Source organism: Podarcis filfolensis, assembly GCF_964270895.1.
Source record: "Podarcis filfolensis genome assembly, chromosome: 5".
Lineage (NCBI taxonomy): Eukaryota > Metazoa > Chordata > Lepidosauria > Squamata > Lacertidae > Podarcis > Podarcis filfolensis.
The window spans coordinates 26,957,277-26,979,823 of NC_139608.1; the positions used below are offsets into that span (position 1 = coordinate 26,957,277).

The 22,547-nt window shown below is 42.5% G+C and overlaps 1 long non-coding RNA gene across 1 annotated transcript in view; it reads right to left on the reverse strand.

The window, feature by feature from the left end:
- LOC310762492 overlaps nucleotides 1-13,825 on the reverse strand; it is a 29,146-nt gene extending 15,321 nt beyond the window's left edge. Inside the window, exons 1-2 of the long non-coding RNA XR_014548023.1 lie at nucleotides 13,760-13,825; nucleotides 12,996-13,111 (exon numbers count right to left, since the gene is read on the reverse strand). This is a non-coding gene — a long non-coding RNA (uncharacterized lncRNA). The remainder of the gene's footprint in view (nucleotides 1-12,995; nucleotides 13,112-13,759) is intronic.
- Nucleotides 13,826-22,547: the final 8,722 nt, after the last annotated feature.

The following is a 22,547-nucleotide window of genomic DNA, read 5'->3' on the forward strand; positions in this document are numbered from 1 at the left end:
TACATTTTTCTTGGTGATCACAATTCATAGGGGGTTCTTCCCTCCCCAAGCAGGTAGAGCCGTGTGTGAGTGAGTGAGTGAGTGAGTGAGTGACAGAGAGAGAGAGAAGAAGAAGAAGAAGAGTTTGGATTTGATACCCCGCCTTTCACTCCCTTTAAGGAGTCTCAAAGCGGCTAACATTCTCCTTTCCCTTCCTCCCCCACAACAAACACTCTGTGAGGTGAGTGGGGCTGAGAGACTTCAGAGAAGTGTGACTGGCCCAAGGTCACCCAGGAGCATGTGGAGAAGCGGAGACGCGAACCCAGTTCCCCAGATTACGAGACTACCGCTCTTAACCACTACACCACACTGGCTCTCAGAGAGAACACAAGTGAAGGAGGAAAGGTGCTAAGTGGAAGAAAGTGTTCAAGAGCGATTATTTCCATTCGCCAAGTCCATCTTTGCATTCTGCACATCAACCAGATCTTTAATAGAAGAGCCAATCATATCTGCTGGAAACCAGCACAATGCAAATCCACCTGGAAGCCACTTAGATTATTTTAGCCTTCAGGAGTCGCCATCTTAACAGGGGGTGGGGCTGTTAATCAAAAGCTCACCAGGTGGTGAATATGACAGAAGAAACAGTGAAACCCACCACCTTCAGATCACCTTCTCTCTGCCCAGCCACAAAAACCAAATCCAGCCCTGCTACAGGTGTTCACGTGTTGGGCTGATAGCACATTAAAGCACCCCATGGTTGTCATGGTGGCCATGAAGTCCTGAGGCACCTTGTCTGCAGCAGTAGTCTGTGGGTCTTCAACACCACATCTGAGACCATCTCTGTCACCTCGCATAGGGGGACTGCTGGGCACTGGGACACCAACCACATTCCAGTCTGTCCCACTGGCACAATGCAAGATTAGCACTCAAATAAACAAGGAGCCTAGAGAAGGAGATGGACCTCAGCTACTGCTGAATGGAGTATGCAGGTGGACACAGTTGGCATAGATTCTTGCCCGCTCAGTTCTTAGTTATACATGCCAAGTCATCCACCTCATTCTTGATTAAATTGTGGATGAGAAATTTTTATTAGAAGCCAACCAGGCATTCAAAAGCAGCATCTGGAAACCCAAGGGCTGACTGATAGGGCAACCACCATAAATACCCCAGGTGGGAAGAGATTCCAAACATGGCACAGATTTGGCTTATCCTATGCACCTCACTTGGCATAATCTGCAAAAATATGCACTTTGGCTCATGCTTAATGGAGGAACAGCATGCACAAATGGACAAGATGACTCAAATATAAAAGCAGAACTTTATCGGTAATGTTAAAATAGACATCCAAGTCTGTTTCATAAAGTCATTTTCATGAGTGTTTTTTATAGAAGGTTTTTACATTACGAGCAGTGATTCAGCTGCAGGATTCCTTTCTTGCTGTAGGTTCAACACATATAATACTACATTTTACTAAAGTCAAATTGCTATTGCTGTTACTATCCTGAACCTATTTGCAAGGGAGTAAGCCCCGCTGAAATCAGTGGGGCTTACCTCTGAGTAGATATGCATAGGATTGTGCTGCATATGACCATTCCCTCTGCACAGATCTAGGAAGGGATAAAAGTTCCTTTTTCGCATTACCTCTGCAGATCTCCAACATTTCACAGGTGCTAACAAAGGCATGCTTATAACACCCCAATTCTCATACCAAGGAGCACTGCTCAAGCTCTGCAAATCCCCAATTCACACTGCTGAAAGTCCACTCCATTTGCTCTTCTGCTGTAGTCAATTCCCTTTTTTACATTAGTTTTAGGATCATGAAGGCATTTGTTCTTTTGGTTAAAGATATTCTAGGACTGGGGTGGGGAAATTGTGAACTTCTAGAAGTTCTTGGACTCCAACTCCAATCAGTCCCAGTCTGTGTATTTAATGGTCAGGAATGGTAGAATTTGCACCATTGACATGGTGACCACCACCAGGTTCCTGTGCTAGAAGAACAAAAATGGTCCTACCATCTGTTCTATCAACAAAATAAGTCTCCAAAATAAGCCTCATCAAACTGTAGACTACTTGGCACCTTAGTGCCCATGGGTGGGTTTTTATATGCACTTGTATAAGTGTTGAAATGTATCAAGATCTCCAAGTCTTGAGATTAAACTTTTGTAGGCCTTGGGGAGGGGGCTGAGCCCTGAAGAACAACAACTCTAGCAGTTCACAGTTACAACATTTGATAGCAAAACATCCTCAAAAGTTAATAAAAGTGGTTTATTAGGGACAGGGAAGGGCCTTAGCTCAGTGGCAGCACACATGGTTTCATTGCAAAAGGTCCAAAGTTCAATCTGAGGCATTGAAGGGAAAGTGGTTTTCCCTTCTCAAGTGTCCGTGGCTGGAAAGTCAGTCACCACAGAGAGAGAAGGACAAGTCAAGAAAGACTTTATTTTGTGATCACAAGAGGTGGGAGCCCTGTTGTAAATAACAGTACACCACACAGGAACTACCACAAGTGAGACTGCAGCTATAGTTTTCTCAAAAGGAAAGAAGAATTCAAAAAAGCCAGCCATGACATTGCATAGCATAATAACATTTTATGGCAGATTACATACATTAGCCTCCTTTTGGACATATATATTAGAACTGGCCAGTCCTCAGCATGCTCCCTGCATGATCAACGCATGGACAGTTTCCCATTTATCATACCTTACCTAGCATTCCTTTACTTAGGAAAGCATCTCCCAGCAATAACTCAATCCCACTTTGCTTATACTTTCCCTTGCAAAGCTAGACATTTTACACTGGTAGTTCATGTTGTAACAAAACCCACATTCTTTTCCCATCATTTATTGGCAATTCAAGCAAAGAGGGCAGTTCTCAACAGAAAGGGTTTAATTGTGTTTCCTTAATTATTTTTACTTTATTAATGTGAATTTTCCCTTCAGCATCTCCAGGTAGGGTTGGTAAAGACTTCTCCCTGAAACCTTGGAGAGCTACTTACAGTTAGTGTAGGGTCAATAAGCTAGATGTATCAACTGGTATAAAGCAGATGTGGGGAACCTTTGGGCCTCCAGATGTTGCTCAGCTGCAAGTCCCATCATCCCTGGCCACTGGCCATTCTTGCTGGAGCTGGTGTGGTCCAGCAACAGCTGGAGGGACACAGGTTCCCCACAACCTTGTGTAAGGCAACTTCCTATGTTCTGTAAATCGAAACTATTCCTGGTAAATAGGGAAACTTGGAAGATACACCTTTGCAGCCTGAGAACCACTGCAACATGGATCGTTCTCTTGCTGCTCAAGTAGTTTTGCAAGCTCTGGGTCTTGTGGGTGGAACCAACACTGGTCTGCATACTAGTTTCTGGGGAGAAATTGTGGGAATAAGGCTGTTGCGCTCATGTCCAGTCTGTGGGTCACTGCTGGTTGGCCACTGTGAAAACAGGCTGCTGGACTAAATGGGGCTTTGATCTGATCCACCAGGGCTCATCTTCCATTCTGATAACACTATGGTTCATTCTCATGCCAATATTGTCCCACTTTCTGGGGAAACATTGTAGCAGCAGCAGCATCACCCATTATCATCACCATTCTATTATTTATACTCTGACCATCTGACTGGGTTGTCCCAGCCGCTTTGGACAGCAGCCAACATACATCAAACATAATCAAACATTACATATTAAAAAGCTTCCCTTTACAGGGCTGCCTTCACAGATGTCTTCTGAAGGTTATATAGATACTTATCTCCTTGGCATCTGATAGGAGGGCATTCCACAGGGTGGGTGCCGCTACCGAGAAGGCTCTCTGCCTGGTTCCCTGTTGCTTGGATCTCAGTGTCCAAGCTGAATGATGGGGGTGGAGATGCTCCTTCAGGTATACTGGGCTGAGGCCGTTTAGGGCTTTAAAGGTCAGCACCAACACTTTGAATTGTGCTCGGAAATGTACTAGGGAAAGTATCCCATGCCACAAAGTTAATGTGACCTTCATCAATGAGAAGCCCTTCAAGAAGAAATGTCTTTTGAGTTTCATCCCATTCCTGTCAGAGTGAATGAGAAGTCTGTCCCTTTGGTTGTCACATTGATGGTGGTAGCCAAGAGTGTTTTTCACCCATTTAGTTGCACTGTTTCCTGGGTGTAAACTACCTAATCATGGCCACTCATCCTTTAGTTGCATCCAGTCAAGATTGCTCTACATAAGACTGGTTCAAATCCAGTCATCTGATTACTGACCTGGCCAGGCTGAAGAAAAGTTGCCTGGTGGATCACAAGTTGTCAGTCTTAAAATAACCTCACTGTGGCCTTCACTGGTCTTCAAGTCCCAATTAGGAATGGACAGATCCATACACTTTTGGCCTGTTTCAATTTCATATACAGTGGTACTTCAGGTTAAGAACTTAATTCGTTCTGGAGGTCCGTTCTTAACCTGAAACTGTTCTTAACCTGAGGTACCACTTTAGCTAATGGGGCCTCCCACTGCCACTGCACCGCCGCCGCGTGATTTCTGTTCTCATCCTGAAGCAAAGTTCTTAACCCGAGGTACTATTTCTGGGTTAGCAGAGTCTGTTACCTGAAGCGTCTGTAACCTGAATCGTCTGTAACCCAAGGTACCACTGTATATTGATTTATAAGTCCATTTGGTCCTGTTTCTGTGCAAGGTAAAGCTTGGTAATTTTAACTTTCAATTTTTTTTATATTACATAAATAATTTTAAAACCTCAGGATAAATCCTTCTGGAACAGATGTTAGTCAGGGATCAAAGGTTGCTAATACAAGGTGGAATTTACTCCGGTCGTTGCATTCCTTCAGGTTGTGCAGGAAATAGGCCAGGGAACAGCTAGTGGGATATCTCTGAAGGGAAAACAGAGCTCCTGTATTTGATCTCTGTTCTTTTTTGCATGCAACAGCTGGAGAGAAACAGGAGAGCTGGGTACAGAGGGAATAGAGATATCACAGCAGGAAAGAGAACAAAAGAGAGTCTGAGGGACAAATTATTATTAGAGAGCAACAGATGATGGTCTCAACATCAGACCTCTTCACAACAGAGTAGCAGCTTTACCACAATTAGCCAAACCACTGAGTTTTAATCAATTGCGATGCAAATAATTCTGTGGTACTGTACATAAATAGCAAATCCCTTAATAAAATAAAAAATCTATTCTGCCGAGTCCTTGGATCTCCAATTTAAATGTGTTTGCATATTTTGTAGTCTGAAATAGAGATACAGACTGTGTGGTTCAATATGGTGGTTGAATACCTGGATGTGCAACACATTCAGGTCATGATTGTTGTCGTTTAGTCATTTAGTCGTGTCCGACTCTTCGTGACCCCATGGACCAGAGCACGCCAGGCACTTCTGTCCTCCACTGCCTCCCGCAGTTTGATCAAACTCATGCTGGTAGCTTCAAGAACACCATCCAACCATCTCATCCTCTGTCGTCCCCTTCTCCTTGTGCCCTCCATCTTTCCCAACATCAGGGTCTTTTCCAGGGAGTCTTCTCTTCTCCTGAGGTGGCCAAAGTATTGGAGCCTCAGCTTCACAATCTGTCAGGTCATGATAGATTTCAATATAATGTCTGGGTTCAATCATCATTTAACATTCAAACCTGCAAGCTAACAACCCTAGCATCTTACAACTAATGGGCATTTTGCATATACATCCTAATGCAATTAGGATTTTTTTCCTTTGCAATATTACATTAATTTACATCTTTAATCATTCTTGTAATATATACTATACATATTTATCTAGATATATCTATTTTCCATATTTATACCATTGTGATTTCCCTCCACCCGTACTCAGCTTCCATTGATTTTCATTCCTTTTATATTGTGTTAAAGAAAGTTTTTTTACATATTCCCCATTAATCCCTTTTCATCTTTCCCTTTATTTTACGATAAGTCAATGAATAGGATTTTACCTCATGTTGTGGAGATAAACACAGGAGAAGTCTTCCCTAGTTCTTGTCAGATATGAGCAAGGCCTTAATCCACTATCTCTACCTTCCCAGCCCACAATCTTGATTTTGTCCACACTCCTTTTTAGGGTCTTCCCCTCAAGAAAACCTCTGGGTGTGCAACAAAACAAATAAAACCCTGCAGGATCTTTACTTGTAATTAGGAAGGACCTGATGCATAGTTTGGTTTGAACCTGTTAAAATTCAGATTGGCAAATGACTGTTTCACAGAAGCCCACAATGCAAGTTCAAGACACAGAACTACAAAAAAAAGTCAAAAATGAAGTTTTGAAAACACCTATTTATATTGCCACTACTCTTTTTTATTTGGGGGCGGGGATAGTAAGGCATGTAAGACAGAAAAAAACCAATGGTTTAAAAGTGGAGAGTGCTTAGAGATGTAAACCGTAAAAGTTTTGCACTTTCTTTGTGCAATAAATATAGCAGAAGGAACTAGTCATGTTTTTGGACATTGGCTTGGAATCATTTACATATAGAATGTTTATTACCGCACCCAAAAAGTAGAAGTAATACAATTGGGTTCTACCGCAAGGCTTCCTTCCTACCCCCTGCTGGCTGCACATATTGCTGCAGCATACATCCAGATTAGCTTTATTGCCGTTCCACGGCAGAACCTATGATTCACTGGAGCAAACTGTATTATCAGGCCTACCATGTGTGAGTTTATTATTTAAAGTTCTTTGTTGTCGTCGTTGCTACTCATTTAGTCGCTACAATTGCTGCTGTCTGAACCCTTTAGATTGTAGTTTGAGAAATGTGTCGTGAAGAATTCAGAGCCTTCCTTCAGGCTGTGTATCTTCCAAAGATGGTATAACATAAATTAACTGTGTTTGTAGAAATTGAGATTTATTCCTGCTTTTATAACAGAATGGCTCCATCCAAATCCTAATTTACCGTGTGTTTTAGAGGAAGCACTTAATTACACACCAAGGAGGAAGAATGGAAAAAGAACAAAAAAAAACCCCAAAACCATGAAAGTGTTACAAAAGGAAAAGGAAAAGAGTGCTCCAAAGACTGAAAACACGACAGCACAACAATTTGTAATTATATTGCTCACACTGAGGTTTTGTTTTTGTTTTTTTACCCACCTAATGTGCAAACTGCCATTCAAGTATATTCATGTCTGGTCTAGCATATATCCCCTACATTGCATTTGCATTTCTAACGTGTTGTTTGTTGCCAGAACAAAAAGACAACAAAACAGGCAGGGGAGGGGTGTATATTGTTCAAGGATTTGTTGGCAAGCTCTGACTTGCATTGATCTTGAATTCTGCATAGGGCTGGTCGTATGGGAATTGCAACAGATGTACTGCCACCTGGGCAGTGGAAAGAGTCCAGAAAACCCCAGGTATACAACCTATTGAGAAGTTCTGAACAAGCCAATCAAGGCAGGTCAATTAGGGTGAATGAGGCAGCTCCCCACCAACCTCAGCCTGTCCTCAACCAGACCATACCTAGCAAGTGTTCCAGAAAAACCAGGACATCCTGTTTCCCCCTGCAAGAACACAGTGGCCATTTTGCATGCTGTGAACTTGCATGATTTTAAGCACGATCTTGCTCCGGGGGGGGAGGCACATTTTTTGGGTCATGGTGTCACACAACACCCCAAAACATGTTATTCTAGGCACCATAAGAGCATGGCCCCCCAAAAAAGCACATCTTTTGGGCTCTGTGATCTCATGCAGGTCCCTTGACCCAGAGGGTGCCACTTCCATTGACAACTGTAGTTCATGGTGTGGGGGCACAAAGAGCGACCTGAATGGATACGCAAACAAAAGAAAATAGAAAACAAAATAGAAGAAAACAAAATAGAACAAAGCAAAATAGCAACCAACCAATCAGGATACAATTGCAGATTAAGCACTTTGTGGGAATGTAAGTACACCAGGGCTTCATTTGCAAGAACCACTTTGAGACAGTTTTCTTTGGTAACAATTTGCTTAGTCACGGATTGGAGCCCAGTAATTCAATTAACTGGCTCAATACAAACAAACCAACTCTTGCCAGTTTATTTGTCTATTTGTGTATGACTGGCGTTTCAATGAGACACACCATTAAACAAAAGATTGCAACTCGCAGGCCCTTGCTAGCAGGTACACTGGGAAGGAGAGGAGGGGCAGAGCCAGGAACGAGTTTCCATTTCCACAGAAGCTTGAGATCTTGAGATTGGGGGGGGGGGGAGAGTCTATGGAGGGTGATGTGCCCAAGGGAGCTGACTCTGCTTATTTGCCACTTCCCCAAAGTTTGGTGCTTCTTGATATGCCTCTGGTTTCATCTGTTCCCCACACCCATATTCAAGAGATGGAATTCAGTTTCAAAGTGGAAACCTGCCTTTAGTCCATTAATAACATGGAATGAATTTGGCAGAGAAAGAACACATTGGCTACGGGTAGGAAAAACTGATGATGGGAATATGTAGCAGAGCAATATAGCTAAAGAGAAAGCAGGGAAGGGTGACATCAAAACAGGGACCACAATTTAGCGTCAGGACAGTAAACACTGGTGCTTTTGAAAACAAAACGGAAATCCTCCCCTCCTGCTCCCCGAAGGAAGCAGAGCTTTGCAAACTAACTTCAATATTCCATTTCAGATCTGATGAAGCCAAAGCCCAAAACAACTAATTCTCAATAAGGTCAGTGCTCAGAGAATTTGGCAAGCTCAGCAGGTTTCTCATATATGCAATTTAAGATTCTCTTGTACAGCAGCGTCTGCATATTGGTTTCTTCCAGACTCACTTTATGCCACTTTCCAGTTTTAAGTTAGTCTGTCATACATGGCAGACTTGTGCCTACAGCATTAGGTACATATATAAAAGGTAAAGGACCTTGACAGTTAAGTCCAGTCGCAAACGACTCTGGGGTTGCGGCGCTCATCTTGCTTTACAGGCCGAGGGAGCCAGCATTTGTTCACACACAGTTTTTCTGGGTCATGCGGCCAACATGACTAAGCCGCTTCTGGTGAAACCAGAGCCGCCCAGGGAAATGCTGTTTACCTTCCCGCCAGAGTGGTACCTATTTATTTACTTACATTTTGATGTGCTTTCAAACTGCTAGGTTGGCAGGAGCAGGGACCGAGCAACGGAAGCTTACACCGTCGCCGGCATTTGAACTGCTTACCTTCCAATCGGCAAGCCCAAGGCTCAGTGGTTTAGACCACAGCACCACCCTCATCAGGTGCATATATGTTGTTGTCGTTTAGTCGTGTCCAACTCTTCATGACCCCATGGACCAGAGCATGCCAGGCACTCCTGTCTTCCACTGCCTCCCGCAGTTTGGTCAAACTCATGCTGGTAGCTTCGAAAACACTGTCCAACCATCTCGTCCCCTGCTGTCCCCTTCTCCTTGTGCCCTGAATCGTTCCCAACATCAGGGTCTTTTCCAGGGAGTCTTCTCTTCTCATGAGGTGGCCAAAGTATTGGAGCCTCAGCTTCAGGATCTGTTCTTCCAGTGAGTACTCAGGGCTGATTTCCTTAAGAATGAATGCGTTTGATCTTCTTACAGTCCATGGGACTCTCAAGAGTCTCCTCCAGCACCATAATTCAAAAGCATCAATTCTTCAGCAATCAGCCTTCTTTATGGTCCAGCTCTCACTTTCATACATCACTACTGGAGTACTTCCCTATTACGAGCCAACCCATTTCTTTAAGATCTCCAACCCTGCTCATAGTTCCATTGACAACTGTAGTTCATGGTGTGGTAGCACACCACCATGGCACCCTGGATATGAAACTAGATATAAGATTTGGTTGTCCCCCCGTTCTATCTGCTTTTAGGCATCAGATTAAGATACATTTATTTCTTTTCTCAGGTATATGGAATTGACTAATGTAAGACCTAGGGGCATGTTTTGGAGGAGAGGGGTGAAAGCCCTCTTCAACAGCGCCATTCAACAGTTTGATCTGATGGTAGACTTTGCTCTGAATGGAGGCAATACATTGTGCTATCAGGTGGGAAATAGCAGGCAATGATAGGTGACTTTTGTGATTCCAATTTGCTTCTTGTAAATTTTTGGCCCTAGACAGTATTCATGAAGTAGGTGGATGGTGTGCAAACCCAAGCACAAGAGTACAAGAGTACTTCCTCTCCCTTGCCTCCCCTCCCTGGCATTTCTGTGCCTCTTCATTTAATTACCCAATTTGTGTTTTTGTCAAGAGCATTTTACTCTTCGTGAATATTAACAGAAGCGGAAAGGTTCCCATGCAGCCAATTGCTTTAATTCCTCCATACTAGTTTCTATTGCCTTGTCCTAATATATATCAATCTTTAACAGGGCACTGAGCAGGGCGCAAATTGACTGTGGCATCCTATTGTTTTGATGTGGTCCTAAAGCCAAGGATAGGATCTGGGGATTACCCACAACCCTATGAATCCTTTCCCTGATGCTGTTAACTCTTGCCATGGGTCTCTCGTGTATTCCAGAGCTTTGAGAGCCAATGAAAGTTTTGTGGGTAAGTTGCTCACATTTCCTTTGGGTGGGGGGTAGGAATGGCAAAATCTGGAGCCAGGACTGACTTTGCTTGTGCATATATCAGCTGATCTAACTCTGTGACTGCAAATGCTGAACCCAGGGGAACAATGGTGCCCTTGAGGATTTCCTCTGGTGCCCATGAGGTTTCTGAGCCCCCAACCAATTTATTTCGCCCTTTGCCATGAGATGTCGCAGTAGATAATTTGGCCCTTTTTGAAAACATATGCAGGTAGAGTTGAAGGAGGAAGTTGGGAAAGGGACATCATTTCCCACTTCCTTTTTCATCTTTATGTGCTTTTCAGGGCTTACTGGCTCTGGCAGGCACCTGAACAGAAAGTGGAGCAACTATGAGGGTAGATGAAAAAAGAGTAGGAGAGCAGGAGTGAAACTAGGGTGGAATTTACACACATATAAAAAAAGTTCTGAAAATGCTTTTTTTAAGCGTTTTAAAAAATACATTGAATTTTCCATAAGGCTCACCATCGTCATCTAGTGTCACATTGTATATTGCACCTAAAACACACTTAAAACATTTTATTTGCAGCTGTATAGCTGAGTCCTAGCTCTCCAAGACAAAGAGAGCTGGGAAAAGAAATGCTTTAAACAGGTGTTCCTACACATGGACCCAGAATTTCCTTTGTGATTTGGTGCAGTCATCCAGGTTGGTTTGAGGCAGATTGAGGTGGCCACCTCAGGGTGTGTATAATGAAGCAAAATGTCTCGAGCAGTTTCTGGGTTGGTGCAATACTTTTGGCACTTATAACAGGACAAAGAGTGACACCCAAATTGAGAGTGGCACTTCTTAGCATTTAGGGATGTTCACACATTGCATTCAACAAGTGCATGGGATATTCAATGAGTCTACAGCCTGTGTACCCTATATCTGAGCTGTACAAATCAGCAAGCTCTCTTTCACTCAAACACTTGTACATATGCTAAATGGTCTCTTTACAGCAAGCCATAGCTGGATGGCATTATTTAGCTTTCAATGACAGCTATTTTGACAGCAACAACAGTTCGGTGTTATCTGTGAACAAGGCTATTTTTGAAGTGTCCACACAAGCCTAGCTTCACAATCTTAAGGTCTAGTTCTCTAGATGCTTAATTTTTCACTGAACACCTAATTCTGCATCCACATGAGACAAATAGACACAGCCTTTTCTACTAATGGGAGTATTTTACTCATTCTACAGCAGGCTTCAACCTCATCATTTGCAGCAACGGGTACAAGTACAAGTTCTGTCTCTTTAGTGCGATATATTCTTTTAAAAAAACCTCGTTAGGCTTCTGTGCCCCAAATTTATCCCTGTAAGAAATATTGATTCACTGCCTCTCTTGTATTCATCATTCAGTGATTACCCAGAAAGACAGATTGTGACTCTATGCTGTTCCTCTACAATCAAGCCTAGGCAGGCTTTTCTCCATCAGAATCCTCTGCCAGAACTTGTCCACATAAACTCGATATCGAAATTTTGCAGGCCTGGGCTGTGACGCAACATGATCCCTCACCATTTCCAAGCTAACACTGGTCCTGGCTTGTTTTTCTGCTGTATTGCGGCCCATTTGCGTCCTTGGAGGGATGAAGTTTCAGTAAAACAAACTAACCTTCCAGGCAGCTCTAGACTCGAGAGAACATTGTTGCAACTGGAGTGGTTATAAGACAGAAACGTTATTAATGGGGGCAAGTGGATAGAAGCAGACGTGAGCCAAGATCTTTGCACTGCAGGTTTTAATAGCCAAAATGACTAATCTACAGTTAATGATTTGGAAAAGCACAGATGTCCATGGTTGTGTACCAGCCTGTGGACACCGTTTGCACAAGCAGAAGCTTAATCTCAGAAAATAAATATGGGCAAAGGGAGCTAGTCCTGCTTGCCCATTAAGGGATTATTTGCATAACCACCATCTGGAATTTAAGTACTTTTCTTTCTGTCTCTCCAGCAAATAATGTGCACAAAGACCCTTTTACCCCATTGTGCTCAATGGAGATTCCTCAAAGTAGGCACCTGCTTTTTTCTGATTGAAGAGTCATGGGCATCATGATCTTTATTTATTTATTAGTCTAAATTCCGTTCCTGAACACATCCCTTTATGCTCTGTTTCTCTCCCCCCCCCCCCCATTGCTTTCATTATTAGAAGGTCTGTGATCCTGATTTTACTGACGTCAGAGGTAGCACAGATTTGGCACAGATTTGGGTGGGAACTGAACTGGCCGAATCACTAGCAGGGGAGGGGGGAATAACAGGCTTTTAGAAAGCCCCATTCCTAATGCACAATAAACTATCCCCTGTAGTCAACAGTTTTGTTTCAAACGCAAGAATGACTCTTGAAACATTTGCTTGTGGAAACAGTCCCATGGAAATCAGAGCAATTGATGACACTGTATGGCATTTCGGGGCGAAGAGCTCTCTCTGTAATCAGTTTGCAAGACTGCAGATAGAATCAAGCAACGTTTAATAACATCTAGTTACAATAGCAGAAGATGCTTTGCTCAGTAACAATGAATTGTTAGCTTTATTTTGCTTTTCATTTTAGCTTTGGTGTTGTATATAGCAAAAACTATAACTAGACACAAATGACTTACCCCAAAAAAATTCACCAAAGGATCCAAGATTACTAGGCAAATCACTGGAGGAAAGTAGAATGAAGCGTATGAGTTTATCTTCCAGCCTTCAATTACTGGGACTTAGAAGTTCAATACTTTAAGAACAAAAGAAAACAAGATACACATATATAACAATCATAATTGGAGTCTATTGATTCCCCGTGTTAGGTGCTTTCATAAAATGCTTTGTGCAAGCAATACATGGGAACTAATAACACAAACTCCATTGTAGGAAATTTGACTTAGTCTATTTTGAAGTGTATACAGTGCTTTTGATTTACTGCATCTTAGCTAGGATAATGACATGGTTTAATTTATGTTATCTGCAGTTAGGGGGAAACCAAGAAAGCAAGTGAAACACAAATTACTCGTGTGATCTGTTACATCCGCCCTTTCATTTGTACCATATAGCCATCTTTCAAATGTTTATAATTGAGCATTGTAGTCATGGAAGATTTCAAGAGATGGACAGAGTGTTGCATAGAGATTCCAGCTTAAAAAGGATGCCCCTGCATACTGATTAGGAGAAGCTGCCGGCCACATATTTTTTCATGGATAAAATGATAGAATTTGTTTGTATCGGATTGTTAGGACCCCATGGTGGCAGCTAGCATCTTCCTTCACCAATCCAGTATTTTTAAACCCAAAGCAGTTGCAGTAGAAACTTGAACATGGGCCTGACAAATACACATCCACAGATCGCCATTCTCAGTGCAAGCATGTCACAAGATCATGTTCCACACCTTTCATATACGATCTGTCCACCAAGCCAACACATCTTCTCTTTAGGGACAGTGAAAATATCCTCCTGAAACAGATGAGGAGTAGTTCAAAGAAACAGTTTAATGAATAGAAAGTTTAATATGATGATGATGATGATGATGATGATGATGATGATGATGATGATAATTTATCATTTATACCCCGCCCATCTGGCTGAGTTTCCCCAGCCACTCTGGGCGGCTCCCAATCAAGTATTAAAAACAATACAGCGTTAAATATTAAAAACTTCCCTAAACATGGCTGCCTTCAGATGTCTTTTAAAAATAGGATAGCTGCTTATTTCCTTCACATCTGAAGGGAGGGTGTTCCACAGAGTGGGCACCACTACCAAGAAGGCCCTCTGGTTCCCTGTAACCTCACTTCTCGCAATGAGGGAACCGCCAGAAGGCCCTCGGCGCTGGATCTCAGTGTCCGGGCTGAACGATGGGGGTGGAGATGCTCCTTCAGGTATACAGGACCGAGGCCATTTAGGGCTTTAAAGGTCAGCACCAACACTATAGAAAGTCGCCTATAGGAAGTTGGGCCATTCATCCATCAAGCTCAGTACAGTCTACACTGGCTGGCAGCAGCTCTCCAGGGTTTCAGACAGATACCAAATATTGGACCTTGGACCTTCCCTCTCTGGAGGCTATATATTTTTCAGGTGGCCAGCCTTGTGGGTTACTTCACGTACAAATCAATATGGGTGTGAATCAAGTCAAAGACTGAGAATACAGCAACTGGCGAGGTGCATATTAAGTTGTAAAGAAGAAGGCGATAAGTGATTTAGAGAAACCATCGGCACCAGAGTGTTTCATTCCTAAAGCTAAGGTGAAGACAGGTGTGCTATAAACATGCACTTTATTTCTTCTTTGAAGTAAAGTAATTGGCTGGAATCTTTGACAAGCTTGAAATGAGAATTGCGGCTTTCCAAACTGGTTAAATCAAGCCTCCAACTTTATGATGGGTTTTATAAGGGCTTCATGAAGAAAATTCATTTTATGTATGGAAAATTCTTAGAAAATCACCTTTCTCTTTAAAGGTGAAAAAATAGCAACTCGACAGACGCCTAAAGTAACCCGAATCTTGATTTTGACAGATAACCCACTGAACAGTTCTGCTCCACATCAAAAGAACTAAACTCGCTATTGAAACTGATGCACTCAGTAAAAATCAGTTGTATTGTCTAATGAGTTGGCTCATGACCCATTATAGCTAATGCCCTTCCCATTATCACTTCATATAGCAGCATCTAAGGCAGCTTTGCCTGAATCACATTTAAGACTATAATACACAAATCAGACCCGAATAATGATTCACAGTTATAATAGATATCCACTTTTCAATCATCCTGCCGCAGTGCTAAATCAATCTGCATATTAAGGCTTCTGTTCAAGCTTTTACAAGATGAAGATGAAGAGCGAAAGCTATGGAGTTGTGACTGCTCAGGGCTAAGGCAGCCAAAGGACAGGACAGTGCATACAGAATGGAACCTTTCTTTTAATGCACCAAGTGACAAGGGGAGATGAGTCTCTTGTGCCAGAGCATTGTGGCAGGCAGGAAACCATCTGAATCCCTAATCTGTCCCGATTGCCCAAAGCCAGGATCACATAGCCTAGATTTCCCCCCAACTGGGCAGAAAACCTGGAAATGAGAGAATTTCTATTGTTGTTGTTTAGTCATTTAGTCATGTCCTACTCTTTGTGACCCCATGGACCAGAGCACGCCAGGCACTCCTGTCTTCCACTGCCTCCCGCAGTTTGGTCAAACTCATGCTGGTAGCTTCGAGTACACTGTCCAACCATCTTGTCCTCTGTCGTCCCCTTCTTCTTGGGCCCTCAACCTTTCCCAACATCAGGGTCTTTTCCAGGGAGTCTTCTCTTCTCATGAGGTGGCCAAAGTCTTGGAGCCTCAGCTTCACGATCTGTCCTTCCAGTGAGCACTCAGGGCTGATTTCCCTAAGAATGGATAGGTTTGATCTTCTTGCAGTCCATGGGACTCTCAAGAGTTTCCTCCAGCACCATAATTCAAAAGCATCAATTCTTCGGCGATCAGCCTTCTTTATGGTCTAGCTCTCACTTCCATACATCACTACTGGGGAAACCATAGCTTTAACTATACGGACCTTTGTTGGCAAGGTGATGTCTCTACTTTTCTATAGAATTTCTATAGACTGCAGCAACTCCTACTCCCTGACCCTCAAACCTGCCCTGATGCTGCACCAAGTATCTAGGTGGGCACAGCTGGGTGAGACCAACTCTGCCCTGCTTACTCACCCAGGTCTCAGTGATATAGACCACATTAGCTTCCTCAGATCATGGGTGAGGAAGGTCTTACTCAGAGCTGACCAGGCATTCAGCAACAATAACCGCAGACCCACGGACTTGTTGAGAGGACAACCACAATTCCCCAGGTTGAATGAGGGGCTGGTACACAGCACAGTCACTAATTGTCTGTGCCATGTCCCCCTTACCCAGTCTACCCAACCTCCCACACCAAACCTCCCCTTGCCCAGAGCCATTGCGAATCGAGTTCCCCTGCACTCGCTGGCACCTTTCTTCCCAGGTACAACACACATCCCTTAATTTGAAAAACAACAAAACCCGCAAATTTAAAAATACGCAAGTTAAAATGTAGCTTAAAAGCATTTTAAACAATTAGGACAATAATAACAGCATGAGAACCTCCCAACAAAAAAACCTAGACTATACCCCAACTCATGTATGTAATAGGAATCTTCTTTGTATACACAAAAGTGCTGTGAAAGTGTTCAATGAATGTGTTCAAATATCCATCTTCCAGTAGAGGATGGAACAGGCTTGTTTGCTGTTTTTCCAAAAGGCAAGATGGCTAAACTATGAGAAATTTCCTAGTGGTAAAAGCTGGTTGACAGCAGAACAGGCTCCCTTGGAAAGTGATGGAGCCTCTTTCATTGAAGGTATTTAATCAGAGCTTGGACAATGCCACATTTGCTGTAGGGCACATTGTAGTTGCACATCGCACTGTAGATCCTGCATTGAAGTTGGGCTACAGAACCCCCAAAGTCCATTAAACACTAAAATCCTATGATTCTACGTGTAGGCCAAGGTGCTGTTTTTTGAGTACCTCAAAAGGGATATAGCTTCTATCATGTATGAACAAGACCAAATTAAGAATGGTGCAATTGTAGCAATTGCTCCAGTGCCCTGCCTGCAAAGGGGCCCAGACCCTGAGCTTTCCTTTCTTTTTAAAAATGTAGGTCAGTAAATCCCAATTTGCAGCCCTATTACACCTCCTTTATCTTCCCAACAGCCATGTGTGGTTGGTTAGACTGGTGGTGACTGGCCCAAGTCAGAAAGTGAGAAAAAGAATAATGATAAATTGAAGGTGTTTACAATGTGAAACAAAACATGCTTGGAGTATTTTTATTTTATTTATCAAAGCTGGCAAAATGTATTGTGTGGGTATGTGCTTTGCTGACAGTTGTGAAACCCCACAGGCTCCTTGTATATTTTGTAGACCTTAAACGTTTATGCCATCATCGTTGTTTTAAGTCTTTAAGATACCGCAAGACTTACTTTGTGATATTTTATTTCATATGCTTCTTATGGGGCAGGGACTCTTTTTGGAATTGCACCAGGGGCCCCAACCACCTAATACATGATGCAGCCCTATATTTTTTCTTGGCTCTTATAAATTTAACCAAAATAAGATGTGCCACTGAAGAAACATACAGAAGACAATGCATTGCACTTTGTCACATTTCTTTGAAATCAAACAATAGACAGCGAACTTGATAAATCAGGCCCTGAGCCCAGCACAAACACTTCGAGAACAGCTACTGAATTCCCTCTATTGACTTTCTGACACCTTTTATGCCACTTGGCTGAAATCATGGTGAAGATGCAGCTAAGTAAACAAGACTTTTAAAGCTCCATGTGGCTGATCATCCAACTGCAGGTTCAGGCACAGCCTTTACACATCACCAGGATACTGAAATGTACCCAACTTCATGACACATTAATTTAAATGGATGAACGAGCAACTCTATAGCCAGCCAAGGAAATGGCTGGTAGACAAGCACTGGGTTTCACAATGGAAGAAATATAATTTTAAGCACTTCTTCAGCCAAGTGCAAAACTGCATTATATCTGGCTTTTTTGGAAGAATATTCCAACCACTGGGTTAGACTTTCAATTGTTTTCTATGCAGGTGGGCCATGGCTCAGTCATAGAGCATCTGCTTTGCATACACAAGGTTCCAGATTCAATCCCTGGCATCTCCAGGGAGGACTGGGAATGCCCCCCCTCCCATGTGAAACCCTGGAGAGCTGCTGATAGTCAGTGCAAGCAGTACTCAATTAGGTAGATACCAGTGTTCTGACTTGTTATAAGGCTCCTTCCTATGTTCCTAACCACTATCCTCTGTATTTGAACAGGCAAATGAATTGCTGCATTTGTTGCCAAACCTGCATCTCAGAAGGTATAACAAATATTATCCAAGATGGCTGAATTACAGAGCTGGTCACTTAAATTCTGTTAACTTCAGGAATGAATATCAGTGTATATACAGTACTTGCAGTATGCATAGGCTCTACGTGGGTGATTTGGGGTTACTTTCTCCCTTCCCGAGTTAAAGTGTGATGTCAATAACTCCCTGCTTCCCCCCCCCCCGCAAAGTCATATTAACTGGGGTCCCAACAAAACATTCCATCTCTCTATTGCTTCTGACAATTAAAGCCATATGGTTCTCTACATCTCTGTGTTTCTCTAGGTCTATGAATCTATAAGAATGAGCACCCATCCAGGTGGGTCCTGCCCTCAAACAAGTGAAATACGAGAACAAATACGAGACAGGTAGAAAGGGAAAACTAGAAAATGGCAGTCCCACACAACAGGGCCTAAAACAGAGCCTAAATTCAGATCTTGTGTTGGGAAGCTTGGTTGCTCTTGTATGCATTCAACACCTTTTTGTTAGAAAGGTATGCTAACTTTCCCACCACTGGAGGAAAACTAGTCACTGTCGTGAGCTTTATCACCATGGAGATTGCAGAGTTAAGTGCCTCAGGGACACAGCTCCAGTGACTCAAGAGTCCCCAGGCACCCATATTCAGGAGCCAGATGTCGGCAGATTCTTTGTCACTGACACACAAGTTTACAGAATGAATACTATCAGTCTCTCTCACAATTCACCTAGAGCTGCTTGGAGAATCATGGGCAGGTAATCCTTCAGTTTCAGATTACTGAGGTCCATGCAAAGAGAGGGGGGAACCTTAAACTGTTGTCCCCCACAAGGAGACGAGGTGACTAGCTGCTGGAGGAGGTGAGGGAAGAAGGTGAAGAAGAACTGTGAGTGGAGGGGGACCCTTTACCCATCCTTTGGACCCCCTGGGAAACTCAACAAACCTGCTGCACCTGGAACTGGGTGTGGAGAGTACAGCTGAATGGGGCACAGCTGTGGGAACCTGAGGAAGTGCCATCCACCCTGGGCCTGCCCATAAAAAGCAAGTCTAGGGTGAGAGACTAGGGTGAGGTCTGCTGCTTGCAGAAACTCTTCTCACTGAAAGATGTTTGTAGATGAGCTGAGAGTTTGTTTGGACCCTGAGTGAGAACCTGGAGTCTGAGAGGGAGGACATGTCAGAAGGAAAATGAACTGATATCAATTTATATTTTTATGTACTAATAACTTTGTGTTAATGTAACATTTTTCTATGTAACTGTGCATTTTTGTAATACTTTGCTTCAGTTGCCTATTGTCGCTGCCTTTGTACACTGCTTAGAGATATTTTTAATGGTATAGAGATTAAATAATCAATGGTCTTGAAAGAGGTGGATTCGCCCTGCCAGACCTGAAACTTTATTATGAATCGGCCGCATTTTGTTGGCTGAAAGAATGGCTGCTTCTTGAGAACACAGACATTTTGGACCTAGAAGGTTTTAACAATGTTTTTGGATGGCATGCATATTTGTGGTACGACAAGGTTAAAGCTCATAAAGCATTTAAAAACCATATTGTCAGGAAAGCACTGTTTAATGTTTGGCTAAGATATAAAGACTTACTGGAGAATAAAACCCCAAGGTGGTTGTCACCAATGGAAGCAAAGGCACTGAAAAAGTCCAATATGGAGGCCAAATGGCCGAAATATTGGGAAATATTGGAACAAGAAGGAGATAAATTGAAATTGCAGAGTTTTGAGAAACTAAAAGATAAGGTGCGAGATTGGCTGCACTATTTTCAAATAAGAGAGGCTTATAACTTGGATAGGAAAATAGGTTTCCAGGTGGAAAAGTCAAAACTGGAAACTGAATTGTTAGAACCCAAAACTAAAACACTCTCAAGAATGTATAACTTGCTGCTAAAATGGAACACGCAGGATGAAACAGTTAAATCTGCTATGATTAAATGGGCACAAGATATTGGTCATAACATCATGTTTGCTGACTGGGAACAGTTGTGGACCACAGGTATGAAATTTACGGCATGTAATGCCCTAAGAGAGAATATTATGAAAATGATATACAGGTGGTACATGACACCAGTCAAGCTTGCAAAAATCTATCATTTGCCCGATAATAAATGTTGGAAGTGTAAAGAAAATGAAGGAACATTCTTTCACCTTTGGTGGACGTGCCCAAAGATTAAGGCTTTCTGGGAGATGATTTATAACGAAATGAAAAAAGTATTTAAATATACGTTCCTTAAGAAGCCAGAGGCCTTTCTCTTGGGCATGGTTGGCCAATTGGTGCCAAAGAAGGACAGAACTTTCTTTATGTATGCAACAACAGCAGCAAGAATTTTCATCGCAAAGTATTGGAAGACACAAGAGCTACCCACCCTGGAAGAGTGGCAGATGAAGCTGATGGACTATATGGAATTGGCGGAAATGACTGGCAGAATCCGAGACCTGGGAGAAGAGTTGGTGGAAGAAGACTGGAAGAAATTTAAAGACTATCTTCAGAAATATTGTAAAATTAATGAATGTTAAAATTATGCTTGGATTGCTAATAAGTGGTAATTAGTGATAAAAGTTAATAAGATTATGTAAAAAATGTATTGATAAATGGTTGAAAATATTGAGGTATAATATGTTATGGTATAAAGTTAAAATATTTGAAAAAGGGTAAGAATTTGCTGAATTAAGTATCTAAATGGGAACACAAAAGGGGGTAGGTGTGAGGAGGTCAAGGATATAAGCATATGAATTTGAGGATACTGAGAAAAATGGATTTGTTTTATTTCTTTTTTCAAACTTCTTTTTTCTTAATTAGTTGTTTTTTTGTGTATTTTTTGTGTTTTCTTTTCTGTAATGTTTATTTTTATTTGTGGTTTCCTATTCTGTGAATTTTTATTTTTCTCTTTTGTAAAACTCCAATAAAAATTTATTTAAAAAAATAAATAAATAATCAATGGTCTTTGGAGAGAAGAGGTGATGCTTCTCTTGGCTCAAAAGTCATTTGCTGACACAGCAGCCAGCCTTGGGTGCCATACACTGTATTTGTATTTAAGCACTCTTTAACAGTCATGCTTCTCCCAGTGCACAGATTCCCCACTGGGAATTTTAGTTTGCTTTTCACAGAGCTACAGTTCCCAGCACCCTTAACAAACCTCAGTTCACAGGGTTCTTACAGGGGAAAGTCATGACTGTTAAAGTAGCCAGCTGAGGAGGGGACCTTTATTCTAGCCATCCAGTTAGCCCCACACACAAACACACAAAACAACAACCTAACCTTTCTTCTAATCTCACACATGATTAGCGGTGATTCACATAGAAGATTGACTGTGCATGAAATACAGCATCAAGAATTGGGTTATAGCTTCTTCGTGGATGCCTTTCGGAGACCTTTAGAGCAAACATGAAATCGAAGGAGAAGTGTGAATTGTTCCAGTGTGGAATATTGTCCTTCAGTTTTGTTATGCATGAAGGCTGGTGTGGGGGTGGATGTGTTGCACAAGGGACACACAAATAGGGCAGGCATTAATATTAACATCCAGACTGAGTGAGGATCTCTATTTTCGCATATTAATCACACAGGACAATGGGTTGCCTCTTTGGCAGAAACTAAGCTATTGTCTCAAACAGATCGCAGACCTTTTATCCCACACATTTTCCTCTCTTCATCACAGAGATTATTCATCAACTGATGCACAGAACATTCATCAGTGACGTAAGTGTTGCTGAGAGCTATAACATGAATGAGAATATGCTGATTCAAGAACAACTCAGAGTGTGAAAACTCTTGTGTGAAAATTAATGTTCCACCCGAAACTCCATTGCTGTGAGGATCCTGATACAGTAAGAACTGTGAAATGCTTTCTCCTATAATTTGAATTAGAACGTAATTTCTGATCACTGTTTACTTTCCTCTAAAAGGAAAATCTTAACTGTATGTTTCTTTGCATTTCTGTAACAACTTCTGTCTCTCTTATTGGAGTTCCATCACACCAGATGTGTGCAACATGGGGTAAACTGATCTATGTTGAATGTGAAACTGCCGTTGCTGAGGAATGGTTCATATACAGCTCCCTAAGGGCCTTTCGGTGAGGACACGGGTGGCGCTGTGGGTAAAACCTCAGCGCCTAGGGCTTGCCGATCGCATGGTCGGCGGTTCGAATCCCCGCGGCGGGGTGAGCTCCCATCTTTCAGTCCCAGCTCCTGCCCACCTAGTAGTTCGAAAGCACCCCTAAGTGCAAGTAGATAAATAGGTACCGCTTTATAGCAGGAAGGTAAACGGCGTTTCCGTGTGCTGCGCTGGTGCCGGTTCGCCAGAGCAGCTTCGTCACGCTGGCCAC